Raw genomic sequence first — 18,810 nt, forward strand, 5'->3', positions numbered from 1 at the left:
GCTTGGAAAACAGCAGTCTTTGAAATAAAAAGAGTAGACTTTATGTAAAGGTATCTGCGTCAGAAAGTATTTGTACAGGACTTTACATTTTTAAGTGTGTTTGATAAGAAGAAGTGCTTTAATGACCTTCAGTGACTTGCATGAGATCAGCTCTCTCATCCTGGACAAGAATTGCAACTTGTCCTCCTTTCAGCACACCAACTAGCATGACTCTTTCTTGGTAGTCTAAATGGTAAAATGAAAGTCATTGCACAATCACTTTCTTATACTATACAGAAAAATCCTTTCAGTGGTAACTGAGGAAGTTGATATGAGCATGTGTTATTACAGCTCCATAGCCCCAAGCAGACTCTGGGATACTTGTCTCTATTTTCCCCTTTTCACATTAAAAGAAGAGACAGCCCTTCACCTCATTCCTTTAATATCTCACTGTGCTGTCTTCCTACATGGCTGTTGCTCATAATACTCCTGATGACAGCTGTGATACTCTGAGAAAAACAGCAAGGATACTCCTCCATCTCCTGGGCAACTAATAGGAGTAAAGGCAGAAGTGGAACTGTTTTCTCTGCAGTTGGTTTCAACACTCTACCACAAAATTATGCCTAATTTTTCTAAGTGATAATTACAGTACAGTTAGTGTAGTTATTGTATATTGAATTTTTACTAGTGATGAATCATAAAGGTATAGTCTGCCTTTTTCACTGCTTTCAATAGTAAGCTATGAAGTTTAATTTTTGGAAATGTTTCTAAGACCTACTCTAGCTTTATTTGTTTAAAAACCCTGTTTTCTAAAGAAAGCTCTTAGTTTGTTTGAAATCCTTTTTCACATCTTTCATATCTTTTTAAAAGATATATTCAGTCTTGTGATGGTATAGTAATCAGTAGGCATCCCTATAGTGTTCTTTCAAGTGAGTACTGCCTTGCATCTTAAGTCTGAATTGCTGCAGCTGATGCACAGTAACTCATTGGACTACTTGCTACAGAAAATTTAGCTACAGAATTCATTACATGCTACTGTCCAACAGTAAATTGCTGACATACTTAGTGGGTAACATAGCTAAAGTTACTTTCATGATCTACTAAAATACTGCCTGCAAGCACAAACAAAAACGAAAACAAATGAACAAAAAAACAAACAGCAAAACCAACAGAAAATAGCCAGAAGCTGAATAAAATCTGAAAATTTGCTCAACTGGATAGCAAAAATGTAAATAAATGCAAAACTTTTATTTGTAATGCAATATTCTTTCTTCCTTTCTATTACTTAATATTTATTTATTTGGAATGCTGTTTTGCTGACAAAAGCACTGACATTTTTACTTTTCTTAAATTTTCCAGACATAATATTCTACAGAGTTACAAAACTTACTTTAAGGAAGTTTTCCAGTAGCATTCATGGGATATATATATATATATATTTATTTTTAATATTTCATTTCTCAAATGCTCTCAGTATTTGCCTTGACTCTCGAATCTCATCAGTTACATTCTTTTCATCTCCTGTCTCTGTGGTATTGATGTTTAGTTTTCAGTTATCCACGTGTTTTTCACAGCTTATTTGCTGTTCACAGAAACTAACAGAAGACAGGTGCAAAGAAATGCATATCACATGATTAATTAATTAATTAATTAATTAATTTTTGTGAGGATTTTTTGTTTTATTCTTGCAAAATAGTAATACTTTGTTTCACTGATCTATGCCATTGTTAGACATTAAAATATTCTTTATACATGAAATCCTCCAGCAAGATCAGCACTGCAAGAGTAATATGTTGCTCTACAATATGAATCACTTTACGTAGCAACAGCTGACTCATGCAAAATGTTTATAATATTCTCATATATATATTTATATATTCTCATACTGAAGCCCTGTGAACTGAGCTTACCAGTCCAGATGTTGGATGGGTTCTAGAAGAAAAATCTGGTGTGTTAAGGTTTTCATAGGTAATAATAATAATAATAAATAATCATTTTTTTTAAAAGGAAGAGAATAGAGTAATAGAAAAAATAAATAAAGAATTGTTGTTAAGAGTGTGTTAAATGCTTGGGTTGCTTGTATTAGAATTTATACCTTTTATTAATCTGCATTATATTGAACTATAAGGCAATTCAAGCCATTTTAAAGTCTGATTCATTTTTTTATTGTTCTGTTAATGTAGTCCTTTTACACAATATTGTTTTCTGAAAACCATTTTTAACAAGTGAAGTAATGATTTCAGTACACAGAAAATCAGTGTAGTTCTTACATCTCTGTATGTGCATCTGGTTTAAACAAAGATAAATGATCCAATTTTGTCACAGGAACTTGTCATCAATAATACTATGTAAATCATCTCCATTATGACAAGTTTGGTATATTTGCTCCTTTTGACATTTCATGAAGCAACGGTAATGAAATTTGTGAACTGCTGCAGAGCTTTGTGAAAAAGAAAGTAGTTGAGATTATTTTCAGAAGTTTGTAAGGAATGCTGGTTAAGTAAAAAAATTATTTCTGTCAGATATTATGAATACCATTAAGGAACCACGAACGAGGTGTTTTGTTGTTTTTTTTTTTACTATGTAACTCTTCTTGTAGTAGCGCAACTTCTGCAAATAATCCATCCTAAAAAGTTTACTGTTGCAAATTAAAAAAAAAAAAAAAAAAAAAGGAAAGCAAGCTGAACTGTAACCATCTTCGGGACCTTATTAATTAGTAAGATGGACTTTGCAAAGCACCTTGATAAATTCTGGGATGTTTTTATATTTTCTCTTCATATAACAGCAGTCATGTTCAATTGTCTTAATCTAATGTTACTCTGAGAGACTTAAGCATCATAAGCTTTATCTTTTTCAGATCCTATACTGTCACTGGTGGTTGGTTGCTTACTGTCACTGGTGGAGGTAAGGGGTTGGCTTTTTTTGTTTGTTTGTTTGTAGTTTAGCACTTATATTTGGTATAATACAATGGAAAGAATTTTAATTTGTCTAATTTCCATTAAGATTTCACTCGAACAGTTTTCTATTTTTCACTTTGTTTAAAATAATAGCACAGCAGTTTGTCCTTGAAACCTTAGACTAATCTAGTAACTGGTTTGCACACTTACTATTATAAATGTGCTGGAAATAGTGAAATGAGGAAAGGAATATCTTTAGCATGAATCTTGGAGGTAGGAGTCTATAGTTTTTGAACTGGTTCTCCAGATGACTGGCTGGTAATACTGAAAGACTTCTGTAAAATTAGGCTGATAATACCACTCTATCAATCATGACTGCTATAATGATTTGTTATTTAATATCTGTACATTTCTGTAAAAGTTACAGCTGCTAGATAATACTGAGGAATATACTGACTTACAACAGAACTTGACTGCTCATTCTACAAAGCAAGTGTGATAATGAATTGTCATGGAAATGGTTGTATAATCACAGGTTGTGGATTGATTGTACTTCTACGGTGGCATAAAGTAAATGCAAATAATTGCTAGGAGGAGATAAAAACTTTGCTTGAATTTGAACAGCAAAAGAAAAAATCATTAACAAAACATAGAGAGGCAAATACATGAACTGGGGAAAGCTACTCTTTTTCAGTTAAATTATGATGTGAATTTGAAAAGTTTTTTCAGTCAGAAAACCTCCACTTAGCAGACTGAAGAGCATTCAGGAGTTGCAGAAATTTCTCTAGTGGGAACTGATATTTAAAAGCAAAGGCTACTGGGCCTGATTATTTTTCTCATTAGGCAGCACCTCTAACTAAATAAATCAGATGTTGCCATACAACATTTCACAAAACCTGTCAAATGGAAGGTTATAATCTGAAAACATACCAAGAAATTACCATAGATCCATGCAGAACTGGATTCGGCAAACATTTTCATCTTATACTAATTGACAAAAAGAAGTGCCTCTGCAGCACAGAATTTTGCATGCAATTATTATTAGACAGACAAGTGAAAACATTCTGAATTACAATATTTTCCTCATGTTTTGATGTCAAGTGCTACTCAAACCAATGTCTGGGATAAGTAGATTTTTTTATTTTTATTTTTTTTAATACTGTACAGTACTCCCTTTAGCAGCCTTTTTCTCCTTTTAATAGCAAAAATTAAGTGAGATTACTTAAGTGTAGTCCATATAGAAGAATTAAAAATACTTCTTAGGAAGAAGTGTAGAATCAGTTCAACATGGACGCTCCAATATGTCTATCATACTGTGAGGTAGTTACATAGGACATATGGCTGAAAGCCAAAGTTAGTCTCCCTGGCTGAATCTGCAGGGAGTGTGTGTGTGGGGAAATACACACACACACACACACACACACACACACACACACACACACACATATATATATACACACACATATATACATATGTGTGTGTGTGTGTGTGTGTGTATCTGTATATATATCTGTGTTCAACAGATTCAGTGCTCTTAGAACAGGAGCTGCTCTGAAGATTCTTTGTGATGAACAAATGATTAAATACTCAAAGGTAGTGACCGAGAAAGAGAGAGGAAGAAAGACATGGGACTGCCTATAGACAATAGAACATTTAAATCTTATGAACAGGATGTTATTGCTTTAACTGGGAAACAGAAGAATGCCCTTGTGATATCTTTTACTGCTACTCACACTTTTTGGTCAGAAAATTTGAGTTCAAATTACTTTTCTAAATCAACAAATAAAGGAAATATGTTGTCTGTTTCACAAACTGTGTGGACACTCAATGAGGTGGTTGGTTTTTATGCATGGGACTGTTATCAGAGCAGCCATCGGGAAATTTATGTGACTACTTTGCTGGTGCTAGTACTACTCAGCAAAGAATCTAATATCTAGGAACCATAGATAAATGAATGCATCTCTCTTTTCATGTGCTTGATTTGATGTGCTTTCCAAAAACATGAATGGCATACATCTGGGCAAACAGAGCTGTGTCAGCCCATCTCTCATAACTTCTTGAGTCCCTTATGTTTCAGGTCTTCTTAGCTGTCTTCAGATTTGATACAAACAATTGTTAGTTGAAGTGGGAACTATTTACGAGGTTATTGATTATATTTGGCATAGTGCTGATAGCTATCATTTATTAGGCACTGTGCATTTAAATCTTCAACAAAGCTCCAAGCTCTATCTGAGCTTCCTATAGACATACTGGGAGAGATGCTAGTTTTTAGTTATATTCAGTCATTTACTGTATTTTATTTACTGTGTTTTATTCCCTTTGTTATGTGAAGCAAACCATTCTTGATAAATTCTAGCATTCTAGAATTAAAAAGACAACAAACTACACAGTCAACTTTTAACAGGTTGTTCAGTGAAGCATGACACCAACTTCCCTTGCAATTGGTTTTTAGTATAACTCACACTGAATAATCACCAGAGTTTAAAAATTTGTGCCGTAGTCCAGCTTTACCTTATCTCTGCTAATTTATGTACCTTATGTAGCAGATATTGATAAAATTTTACACATACTGCCCAAACAATCACATCTTGTTATTTCCTATCAAATCAAACTTTGAGTTTTGTTAATTTTCAAGGTTTTTGTAGAAATAAAAATGAAACGGAGCTGAGGCAAAACATTCTCCGTCCTCTCAGTGTGTGTGTGGGTTCCTCTTATGTACAGTATCTGATATCTCATATCAAGCAGAGTAGGAATGACTAGAATAATGAATGGTCAGTCCCCCTGTTTCATATACTGATACTATGCTTAATGCATGAAAAAAAACACATGAAAGGAAAAGTAATTAACAGGGAAACATTTCATATTATAGCAGTTCTTATAAAATAATTAAACGCTCTGTTTACTCCAATCAGATACTGTGCTGATGGTATTCTAACATGATGGCATCTGTGATTTTAAATACATGTATATACATACATATTTTAAAGTAGGTGGCATTTACAAAACTTTGGCACAAATTGCACTGAGTTTAAAAGCAGTGTGTGCTCATTGTAAAGGGAAAATGTTCAGGGCAGTAGCAACAAATATTATCAGTAGTAGGGAAGCAGGATAATTAAAAGATAACTAAAGATAATTAAATGATAGTGAAGACTAACCTGATGTGCTTTAGGCTAAGTGAAATAATTAATCTTGATACATGGTATATGATAAGGGGTTTTCAATGTATACTCTTACACTAGCTTGCTAATATGAAATCACATCCTTATATTCAGGAAATAATTGGGCTAAAGTTAAATGTTTGTATTAGACTCACTTTGTCACTAGCGCAGTTAGTTTTACTGTGAAAGGTGAACTTTAGAATGCAAGCAGTGAGAACAGAAATACTCATTAGCTACAGAACTTCTGAGGCTTCCATATATTCATGAATCACTAGGCTCGTGAAGGGCTTGGAGAATCAACCCTATGAGGAGAGGCTAAGGAAGCTGGGGCTGTTTAGTCTGGGGAAAAGGAGGCTGAGGGGAGACCTTATCGCCCTCTTCCAGTACCTGAAAGTTGCTTACAGTGAGAGTGGGGCAAATCTCTTCTCACTGGTGACAAGTGACAGGATGAGGGGAAATGGCCTTAAGTTGCGCCACGGCAAGTTTAGGTTGGATATTAGGAAGCACTTCTTTACAGAAAAGGTAGTCAAGTACTGGAATAGGCTCCTTGGGGAGGTGGTTGAATCGCCATCTCTGGATGTGTTTAAGAGCTGTTTGGATGTGATGCTCAGGGATATGATTTAGCAGAGGGTTTTTAGAGTTAGGGTTCTATGGTTAGGCTGCGGTTAGACTTGATGATCTTCAAGGTCTTTTCCAACCTGGATAATTCTATGATTCTATAATTTAGAAAATGTGATCCTCCTCATCTTTTTTCTGGGGTACTGAGAGGGGAAAGATGCTGCGATGATTAGTTGAGACTTTTTAGATATTACGGTTCCATGAACTGCAAAGATACATTAATCCTCTTCCCGTTCCTGACCTGGTGTCCCACAGGGGTCAGTACTAGGACTGACACGCTTTAATACCTTTATCAGTGATATCAACACTGCGACTGAGCAAATCCTCAGCAAGTTCATTGATGACACTAAGCTGAATGGTGCAGTCAACAGGACTAAGGGATGGAATGCCATCCAGAGAGACCTAGACAGGCTTGAATAGCAGGCCCAGGGGAACCTTGTGAGGTTCAACAAATCCAGTGCAGGAGAGACATAGATCTTTCAGAGCACAACCAGAGGAGAGCCACCAAGGGATGAAACACCTCCTCTGTGAGGACAGGATGAGAGAGCTGGGGCTGTTCAGCCTGGAAAAGAGATAGCTCCAGGGAGACCTGGGAACAGCCTTTAAGTATCTAATGGGGAGCTATAAGAAAGAAGGGGACAGACTCTTTAGCAGGGTCTGTTGCAATATGGGAAAACAAATGCCTTTAAATTGAGAAGAGATTTAGTCTGGATATATGAAAAATGTGTTTTACAGTAAGGGTAGAAAAACACAGGTACAAATTGCCCAGAGAGGTAGTGGATGCTTTGTCCTTGGAGACATTCAAGGTCAGGATGTATGGGGCTCTGAACAACCTGATCTAGCTATAGGTGTCCCTGTTCATTGCAGTAGTTGATCTAGAAGACCTTTCATGTCCCCTTCCAACTCAAATGATGATATGCTTCTATGATGATTCCATGCTTCTAGCATGGCTGATCACAGTATCATAGTATCATAGTCTCATGTGGGTTGGAAGGGACCTTAGAGATCATCGAGTCCAACCCCCGGGATTCGAGCCTCCTGTGTAGCAGAGCGGCACTTCTACCACTTGCGCCACAGGGGGGATTTGAACCCAGGGCCTCCGGTGTTGCAACGCGGCATTCCTACCACTTGCGCCACTGGGCCAACACTGATAGTTGGCATTGGTCAGGAAATGCCTTTCCTCAAGCACTTAGTATATCTAAGTAAATTGATTTTTTCTAATCTATACTGGAGCAAATACAGAATCTCTCTTCATTTTGTGATGAAGGAGCAGACTTTACATAAAATGTGGATCCGCTTAATTTAGATTACAAGTATTAATTGCTTATCTTGTCTTTCAGTTGTTTGTCTTGATCTATCAATTTCACTTTGCTTTCTCCTAGTTTTTTTAACATTCTCAGAAAATTTATATCAGTATCTTCAGCTGTTAATAACTGAGTAGAAATTTCTTTGTGAAAAATTAATATAACATATCACCAAAATCTGAATTATAAAGCAGTAGTTCAGAAGAGTTATTTTTTATTAAATTATCTAAATGAGTGCAGACACTTTGCAATTTGCTTGTTTATATAAAAGAATTTAAGATTTTTAGGATAACTTAATTTTAATTAATTTACTACTATTTTTAGTAGGAAGTATCTTCTCATCACCACAATTTTATACTATTCATTTTAGATAAGCAAAGTAAAATTTAGGAAAAAGTAAATGGTAGGTTTCAGTTGTTCGTTATGTCAAAATTCTAGGAAGATGGAAAAAGTAAGTATTAATTAGTGTCAACCGTGGTAATATTTTTTATAATACTGATTTGTTAGAAATGAATTGGGGTTAATAATTTCCAGTCACACAGAGTTCCTAATGGCAGCTTTTTAATCAGTTATGAAGAGTTTATAATTTCTGTAAAGCACCACTATTTAAAAGAAAGTACAACTGGTAGAAATAAAAAATTCTCCCAGCTTTTCAAGCATAATATTGTAGGCCAACATCATAAAAGAGGAGACATTATTTTTGGACCAGCCCTTTTGGTTGTACCTGCCTGTGTTCAGCTTTCCTGGCTAAGTGTAAACTGATGATTCCCCTGTGAACTGTGGTGAGTCATGTTCTACTTTGCAAGTCCTCATGTCACAGAAGGCAAATGGATGAAAAATTGGAAGCTCTGCTCTGTGAAATGGAGATTGCAAGGCCTTTTCCAGATTTCATTAACAAGTGCACAACAGAAAATACTGCAATAAAATTACTTAAATTTTATTTAATTATTTAAAATAAAATTACTTAAATAAAAATACATACATTGAATTACTTATTACTTAAATAATAAGACGAATATATGAAGATAAATATAGATTATGAATAAGTCTTACTTTTTTTTTCTGATGCTGGAAACTCCACATCTATTTAGCATCAGACAAAATTGGATGAATTCTCAGAACACAATGCGGGTCTTATCCATGAAGAAATTCAGTCTGTATTGCCTTTGTTTTTGCATACCAAACAAAAATATGTCTTTTCCTGACAGGATAGGATTCTATGCCTTTTGTGACATGCATCTGAGCTCAACACTGAACTTCATCCGAGTGCATTCCAGCACCACTACTTGCATACAGGGATTTGCTAATATGACAGCTATCGATGTTACTACTTCTCAGCCACTTCTCAGACCTTAAATGCACAGCTCAGTAAAACACATATTCTTTACTCAAGATCACAAACTACTCAAATACAATGCCTTCTCAAAGGCACCAAATACGGAGTGCAAGTCAGCTAGAGCAGTGTGGGATAGAACTAGCAGACATATTGCAGATCGTTCCTGATAACAAGTTGCAGAAGTCTCTTTGACAAAGCAATATTAGGAATACATCTAAAAATGCATGTTTGAGTGGTGAGAGTTTATTCTTATATAATTGCTTTATGATTTCTCTGAACTGTTGAAATTAAGGGAAAGTTTATTCTGAGAAGTTCACTTGCTGCACATTAATTTGTTTTCTGAACATGCCTTTTGTTTTGAATCTTGAACACAGTAGTTGGGAGGAGGTGGAACTGGTGAATGAATGGAAATAAAGAAGAAAAAACATACTTCACACGCAATTTTGTTTTCTTTTTTTAGTACTTAGGCTCTGGAATAATTCTACTAGTCTATCTCCAAAAATATCCAAACCATTATGACACACCCTGTAGAGGGTTGGCCCTGAGCTTCAGTTTCACTGCATCATGGATAGAACTGTAAGCTAGGAAATCCAGAATGCTCCTCAAAAGATCAGTGATTTAGTCCTTCAGGCTCAACTAGTAGGCTGAATAAGGATTTGCACCGGTACACTGCTAAAATTCTGTGGACTTTATTGTCTCTTTTTGCAAGATTCAATTTGAGTCTTTTTAGGAGTTATGTTTGCCAATCTTATTGCACTGAGTGGGAGATGAAGGTGTCTGACAGTTCTGAGGACGAGTGTTACCTGTCACAACCTTAGATGAAGCAGCATTTTAATGGGGATACATCTATTACTTATTTGAAATAGAACAACTGAAGAAAGTACATGTACAAAGGTGAATGAGATTATGTACACAGCAGAGGAAAGCAATTTGCCTTTTCCATTACAGTACCTACTTGTGAATTGACAGAATAGGAGAAGCAACTCTCCCATCCTGTGGAGGAGATTTTAGATATCTTGGAAATAAAAGCTGTGAATGGTGACAAACAAGAACTAAGAAGTAGTAAGATAATGGAAGAATTGCTTGACAATGTGTATGTCACTACTAAGTACTTGGGACGAACCAGTGAAATTCAACTCAATGAAAGCATACTTAGGAATGACTCCTCCAGTTTTGATACAGACCTGTAACATGGCTCTCTTGACAACCTACTCATCATTTTTACATGCTACATTTTGTTAATGTAAAATGTATAATATGTTAAACATCATAGTTGTTTTTAGATGGATTGCTTTACTGAGAAATAGTCTTCTGGCTGTGTGCATTCCCAAACAGTTTTTTGCTTCACGTGTTCCAGATGAAAACATCCCTTCCACTTGGCACTTCATAGCATCTCCTGCTCCATTCACTGCATCTTTCAAATTATGTGCATGTAAAGTCCTCCAATCTGTACTTGTTTGCAATACTGCAAAATAGGGTGGTTTTTTTTTGTTTTGTTTTGGGTTTTTTTGTTTGTTTGTTTGTTTTGCACAGATAGTTTATTAATTTGCTGTACAAGAAGCAGATTTGATGCCTGTCTGTTATTTGAGTCCACTTTAAACCCTCTAGCTTAAAATAGAACTCAGACATTTCCTTGCAGTACAAAATTATGCTATTGATTACAAAGTTGGAAGCAATGCCTCCAAAGAAAAGTATAAAGTGGGAAAACTTAATCTTAGTCTTAGATGACTTGACAAGAATCTTAGCTGCTCATGTACCATAGCAAGCTTGGGAGTCTTTTGCTTTATTCTGTGCATATATGCAGTCCAATAGCAAAAGCTTTTCAGTTTTTTTTCAGAACAGAGCCTCAAAAGTAGATTTCCACTGCCAGTGAAAATTCATTCAGACTAGAAGGAATTGCCTGTTTTGTGAAAGACTGAGCATGAACATGTTGCCTGAAAAAATATTTCTCCTACACCTCACCTAAGCTAGCTTAAAATTACAAGAATTCTAAATTCTTAACATGTCATAAAGTATGCCTGGATCAATAGAAATGTTCTCGTGGGATAAGTAACATGAGCTATTCTGGAAAGTTTCTTAACATTAACTTTTGAGAATGTCTCTCAGCAGTCTTCATAAGTTGCCAGAAGTCTCCACCAAAAACAGCGTTGCTTATTATGAGAATGTTTGTACTTAATAGGATTTTTTATTCTTCTTGCACTGTGCAGTCTTCATTCACTTCAAGGATCCAGACTGTCTGCACCCACGGCAAAGGAAGCCTTCAATCCCAGAAGAAAGGTAAAAGGTAGTAATTCTTGTCAGCAAGAACAGGTCATGAAGCATAACTATATTTGATGTATACAGTGAAAGTCTATGTGAGCAGATATTTTTTTCTTAAATCACATGGAAATTTTTTCTTGGAAGAGTAAATCCTTTAAAGCTTAATGAGCTGTTTTGCGTTCTTAGTTTCACTATATCTCAGAGTCATCTTATGGGTGAGAAACTGATATTTCTTCACTTCAAAAAGATGTTAAAGAGGTAATTGCAATGGTTGTACAGCATTTATAACTTGTATTATTATATCATGAGGGAGCAAAAAACAGAAATATCAACTAGAAAAACAGAATGACCAGATAGGGGTCTTTAAATATTTTTACATTTTATTATTTCATTTGACTTTGTAGTAGCCTCAGTCAATTTTCTGCTTATTTACAATGACATTTGCAGTTCTTCAGTATGAATGAAGAGTTAATTAGACTGTTTTGTGATAAATTCCTAACTATGAAACTTCAATTAACAAAGAGTTTAACACAGCTCAGATGGCTGATTTGCAGATTCACAGTTCTGTATATTTTTTAATTAATTAACATTTGTTTAATGTTTCAAACATGACAAGAACCCTGAAAGCAATAGACAGAGTTATTCACTCCTATGCAGACTTTAGGTGAAAGAATTAGCTCAGCTGAGTTTGGAGAAATACAATCTAAGTAGATGATTACAGACACTTGGTAGATCACTGGATGGCAGTAGGAAAATGGGAGACAGTGTTAAGAACTTTGTATTTACATTGACATTGATATGTACAAATGGGACACATGACTTTCCGCATTATTTGACATGGCAATGGCTTGTGCATCTCTTAAGTGTGCCTTCAATTTTCACTTTAGCTATTTCCCTATTCTTTTAAGTGTTGTTATTTTTATTTCTTTAGGTTTTGATTCTTATTTCTTCTTTGCTTAATCAGTGCTATTGACTTCCTTTGATATGTCCGAGATTGAAAAACAGAACCATTGTTCCTAACCTCATGCATCTTACAGCTGAACTGGGTATATTTTCATTCGTCTAGCTATATCTTCTTGGAGATGTGGTTATTATATACATCTCTATACTTTCCCAAACAATGCACTTCATCCAGATTACAGTTGCACCATCTTTTTAAAACATAAAAAGCAGAAGGAAAACATTAATATGTTTCTTTTCTCATTAGTGTCAGTCTGGATTTTCCCAAGAGTTATTGTGAAAATAATGTGAGAGGAATAATATTTTTGAGATAATACACTGGTAGACTGTGTTATAACAGTGAATAAACTCTGAATCTTTTATCAAGTTCTAAACCATCCTTCTTCACTGCAAAGAAGAAAAGAGACATACACCAAACATTGGAGAGGAAAAGACAAGCAATCCTCTGACACAACCAGAGTGATTTTTGGTTTATCACTTTGTTTACTGAAACCTACTTATTATTTTTTAAAATTGCCTTGATGGTGTCTGCAATAAGTTCACTAGAGTTTCAAATAATATATCTTGCTTCTGGATAGAGACATACCAATATGAGTATTTTCATTTGATGAACCTAGATTATATATGGTGATGCAATGGCTGGAAGCAGTATATTGATTCATCAGATAGAAAGTGAATTAAGTAGCCTAGAGATTTTGGAATTGTTGAATGGTTTCTTGCATTTTTCCAATTGTAACCTCCCAGGTGAAGGTATTCACTTATTTCAGATAAATTGCAAATATCTTTTCCAAACCTAGATATTTACCGCCTTCTGGGGAAAAACTTTAAATCAAGTTCTTAAACAAAAGACATTTACTTTTCTGGGTGTCACTATATACTAAATACTGTAAATAGGCTATCAATAAAAAATCTTTTCTGAAACAAAATACAAATCCTTCCAGAATCTTTATTAGCCCTTGGCACATGGTGCTGATAATCTTATTGTCTGGTCTTTTTAAAATAGGATGGAGGTCCTGTCCCACAGGAATATCCTACCACACTCAAGGATAATCACAGATAATCAGATCTATTTTATTTTATTTTATTTTATTTTTTGAGGAATTTAATATTTGAAAATTGGATTTATCTGAGAATTACACAGGTACTGCTAAGTTATCACTAATCAGTGATCATGTAGATTTTGTGTTTAACTCTTTCTTGAGTGTGTGATAATTAAAACAAAGTAACATACTCCTTTTTGTCTGCAAATATGGAAATAACTACTTTCATTTTAACAGTGGTTTCCCTTTATATAATTTCTTCTAGCAAAGTTAGTATCATTAGTTGCCATATTGCTGATGTGTGACTTTAACTAGGCAGCAACCTGTCAGTGCTGCTTTTATCCACTGACTTTCAATTATCACAGCAGGTCAGTTCATTTTAAGATGGCTCAACACAAAATTGACAGTAGGAGGCAGTGTCACTTAACTGAAATATTGGCTTAAAACAGTAAAGCTCTCTTCCCAGTGAAGCTGCCCTTGGAGTTCTTCCCCCCCCCCCCCCCCTTTTTTTTTTTTTTTTAAATAATTATCAAAATAAAATAATTAGTGAAAAAACTTGTTTTTCTAATGTACTGAGTTGATCAGACATATCTCACATTGAGTTTCTGTAAAATTAAACCATATAAATAACATATCTCAGTTAACTACTAAAACATAGTATTCCCCCACAAAATGAGATTTGCTTTTATGAAACAGTAGGAGTTAATAATTTACTATTGCTTTATGGCACTGTCACAGAGGAAAACGGGAAAACTGAAGAATGAAAATTACAAATTTACTAGATCCAGTTCTGTTCCCAGGTATATCACGCCATCGATAAAGTTTATTTGCCCTGCTGTAGTTAGTATCTTTCTGTCACATTAGTAGCCTTATGTATGACTTTGTACTGACATTTACACATGCAAAATCTCAGTGTTTTGTGGGTGGAAAATGAGACCTTCTTCTGAAATCTAAAAGGATTTTGCACAACTATAAGCAATACTACAATGTAGTAAGTATTCAGTAAATCTGCTATTATTTTCCCTCAACTTTAATGTCTGTTATCCCTCAACAGGCTACAGTTGAGAGGAGAGGAGAGGAGAGGAGAGGAGAGGAGAGGAGAGAGAGGAGAGGGAGAGGAGAAGGAGATAGGAAGGAGAAGGAGAGCGAGAGAGAGGAAAATGGAGCAGGAGAGGAGAGGAGAGGAGAGGAGAGGAGAGGAGAGGAGAGGAGAGGAGAGAGATCTCATACATGTTTATAAACATCTAAAATGTGGGAGTCGTGTGGATGGGGCCAGGCTCTTTGTAATGGTGTCCAGTGACAGAACAAGAGGCAATAGGCATGAGCTGCAGCATAGGAAGTTCTACACAAACATGAGGGCCACTTAACTGTAAGGTTCACAGACCACTGGAACAGGCTGCCCAGGGAGGTTGAGGACTCTTCTCTGGAAATTTTCAAAACCTGCCTGAATGCATGCCTACCTGTGCAGCTTAATCCACCATAGGGAACTTGCTTTAGCAGAGGTTGCTCTAGATGGTTTCCAGAGGTCCTTTCTAACATTCATGATTTTGTGATTCTGTAGGATGACACCAGAAATTGATAGAGAAGAATGCAAAAACAACTTGAAGGGTGATATCTCATTAAGAAGGGAGAATAATTTCATGCTAATGAGGAAGATACTGAGCAAAGAAGAGTGACAGTTACCATATATTTTTTATAAGGACACAGGTGGTAAGACAACAAAGTAATAAAAGCAGTCTCCTATGCTTTTGTTTTTAAAACAGACCAACTTTGAAAGATATAGATATCATGCCCTTAAATTGCTGGTTAATTAACACAGCCTATAGAGGCGCACACACATATATATCTCAAACGTTCTTCAGTTGTTACTAGAGAAAGTTACCGTGTGAAAGCAGGTCAGATGGAAGTTGCTGATAATCTATGGATGAGCTAATTGTAGACTTACAATGTTTAAATTTCCATCTGAACTCGAGGGATAGAAAGCATTCAGAGATCTACTGTTCTTATGCAAAGCATACACTTAAAGAGTGATAAGTTATTCACCAAGGCTAATGAACAGAAAGATGCAGAGAGACCACAGATGCAAAAGCAGATTGCTTGGGGTTGACAAAAGACATTATACTCTTGCAATGTACAGAGAATCTGCCTGCAGATGGACAAGGCCCTGGAGAGAATCTATGCTAAACTATCCCTTTGATGGAGTTCATGGTTCATTAATCTGTGACTTGGTTGCATCTTAGCTGAGGTCATGAGAGGAAAACATATCAGCAGAAGCACATTTTATTAGAGTATAAAGACAGACAGTTCCCTGTTTTAAGAAGAGTGAGTACTTCTATTTTAAGAGTACTATAATTTTAGATAGAAGGCACACTATGGCTAGCAAAAGATGGGAAATGCTTTTGGGAGAATATGTCAAATGTGAGGACTTTCATAGAGATAATAATTTTTAAAAAAATGTAGATTGGTAGATAAAACTTAATGTAAGACCTCTGTATAAATATTTTTAAAATGATTCAGTTTCTATAGGATATATTATGGGGGAAAAAAAATCAAGAAATTCAAATAAGGCCTGCAAATTGGAATGCAACTCAGTACAGCCTATTATGCTTATACTAGTCCTATCAAAATAACTAGGATTAATCACCTTTTTTACCTTATCTTAATTCTGCTTTTTCTGACTCTTACTAAGGCACATGAATTTATGTGTCATCAGTATCAGAACAGTTTGCCAGAATAGTGACTGGTCAGTATATGTAATGTTTCTATGTTTAGCTTTTATGAACAATATTGCCACTTGGTAATTGACAATTATCAATTACTACCAACTTTAAAATATTTATTTATTTGTTTGTTTGTTTGTTTGTTTGTTTGTTTGTTTATTAAGAACATCTGAGTATATCACTTTGTCCATTCTGTTCCAGAAAAAACCTTGGTTGTATTGTGTAATTAATAAACTATGAGTTCTAACAAACTTTACTGCAAAGTCCAGTCAGAGATAACATAGAACAGTAACAACATTTCCAGACACCTGATTGACAGAGCTCATTGTGGTGCTGCTGATTTGAGGAGGTGAAGGGGAAGAGATACCAAGCAGACGATACTGTCTGAATATTATTAAAGAAAATAAAAATATATATTTTTAATATTAGTGCCCCAGCTAAGTAACTGTTGTAATTTCCTTTAGACAACGATAAGGACAAGACAGAGTAGTTCAGGGAACAGTCTCACTTTTAAAATATGACCTTCACTACAGTTAATCTGTTTTTGAAGTACAGCTGGAGAAATACACACTTCTAAAGTCCAAAATACCTTACTAGTTCTACAGGAGGCTCACACAAGTAGTTTGCACAATTTCAAATGCATTGTTGTAAGTAATCACCTTTCTGCTAACTTAATTACTTCAGCAGAAATCATTTCTGTTTTGTCCTTTTCAAGAAGCGTACTACTTCTGGAACATCTGCACACACAATAACGTATTTAGAAAGTGCTCAAGCAAGGCTTGATTAGAACTGCAGGAATAATATATGCTTCTATATAAATTCAGTCTAAATCCTATTTTATGAAGTCTTTTATAATGCAGTGTAATAAATGCCAGTACAGGGAATGTCACAGCTGCAGGTGAATCAGCCTGCAGCATGTATACAGGCCTCTCAATCACTCATAGAGATGAGACAAAACACAGAAGGGTAGGAAAAAAACCAAAACAAAACAAAAAGAAAGAAAAAGAAAAGAAAAATAAAATAAAACAAAACAAAACAAAACCACCCAGAATGCTTCAAGGAAAGACAATGCAACAGTCATAATTTACAAATCAGGTCTTGCTTAAGGATCTGGAGGAATGATATATACCATTCTGACAGAAATCCTTCAGGTGATGTTGTGTGCTCCCAGAACATCACAGACAGCAAGATAAATCTCTCTGGACTAAAAATGCTACTCTTAAGACTTAGACGTCTGTGTCTGAAAATCTGGAAGAGGTAGAAAAGGTGAAAAAGAAGCACTGAAGAAAAACAAATTGATATGTACATGAACTATGATATTTTTACGCGGACGACAAAAACTTTCTGTGAGATGCTGCATAAAGGTGTCACCCCCAGTAAATCCACTGAACATCACAGTGGTATGTACGAAACTGATATGACAATAGAATCTTCTTGATGATTTGTGGCACAGATTAATTTAGGAAAAAATTAATGCACTCCAAAGGCAAATCAGGTCAACAAAGGTTGTCATACACCCTTCTTATTTAATAGTCTATTTGCATTTGTGTATTTACATTTGAAATTTTCAGGCAAGATTCACTCTTATTTTCTGATGTGTTTGTATATAGAGTCAAATACTCTTTTACTCCATTCATTGCATACTTTAATTTTGCCTAATTACTAAGTTCCTAATCAATGTCTAAGTCCATACTGAATTAAGAGACATATTTTACTAGCTGTTCTTTTTGTGTGTGTTTCTTTTTTTTTTTTTAGTTTAGAAAAAGTAAGAGTAAGTGTTGTTATTAACTCTTAATAACTAAATTCAATTGCAGCCTTTCTCAAACCTATTTTATCTTCTATTCTTACCCCCTTACCCCTTTGCTCTCTCACAGACCAAATGATCCCTTTCTAGCTGTGAGGATTTCAGTAAGCAATTTTCTCTAAGTGCTTTCTCCTGAACCTTTCTTATGTAGCTTGCAATCTTTCTTATTGAAACAGAAGGTTTATGATCATTTTGGCTAACAAAAGCACAAATGACAAATCAGACCTCATTTTAGCAGTGTGCTTAGTGTAGGAGATTCATGCATTCAGAGAGAGTTCTGTACAAGTTCCTACTTTATCCATATTTAGAAATACTTGCCTTTATAAATAAGCAAAGGCATATTAAGTATCCAAAATAACTCTCTGAAGTTCAGTGCTCCAAAAGTGTAGTGTCTCTGTCCAGTGTAAACGTGCTTTTCTCCACCGACTGCAGTATAGTCATAGCCGGTTAGAGCAGAAAAGAATTTCTACCATGGGACAAATTTCCACTCTGCCTTTTGGAGTGTTTGTGACTGCAATATGTCACTTTTGGTCATATAATTTTACAAAGGCTAGCACTCAAAATAAATAAATAAATAAATAAATAAATAAATTTTAAAAAGTAATCTTTTTTTTTTTTTTTATGGAGATCGAAAAAGAAAAAAGAAGAAAAAATAACTTCAATAGTTTTGTAGTCTTATAATACTCTTAGCATGTTTTAAAAACAAACTGACATTATTACTGCCATCATTTAAGC

Source organism: Coturnix japonica, chromosome 3, assembly GCF_001577835.2.
Source record: "Coturnix japonica isolate 7356 chromosome 3, Coturnix japonica 2.1, whole genome shotgun sequence".
Lineage (NCBI taxonomy): Eukaryota > Metazoa > Chordata > Aves > Galliformes > Phasianidae > Coturnix > Coturnix japonica.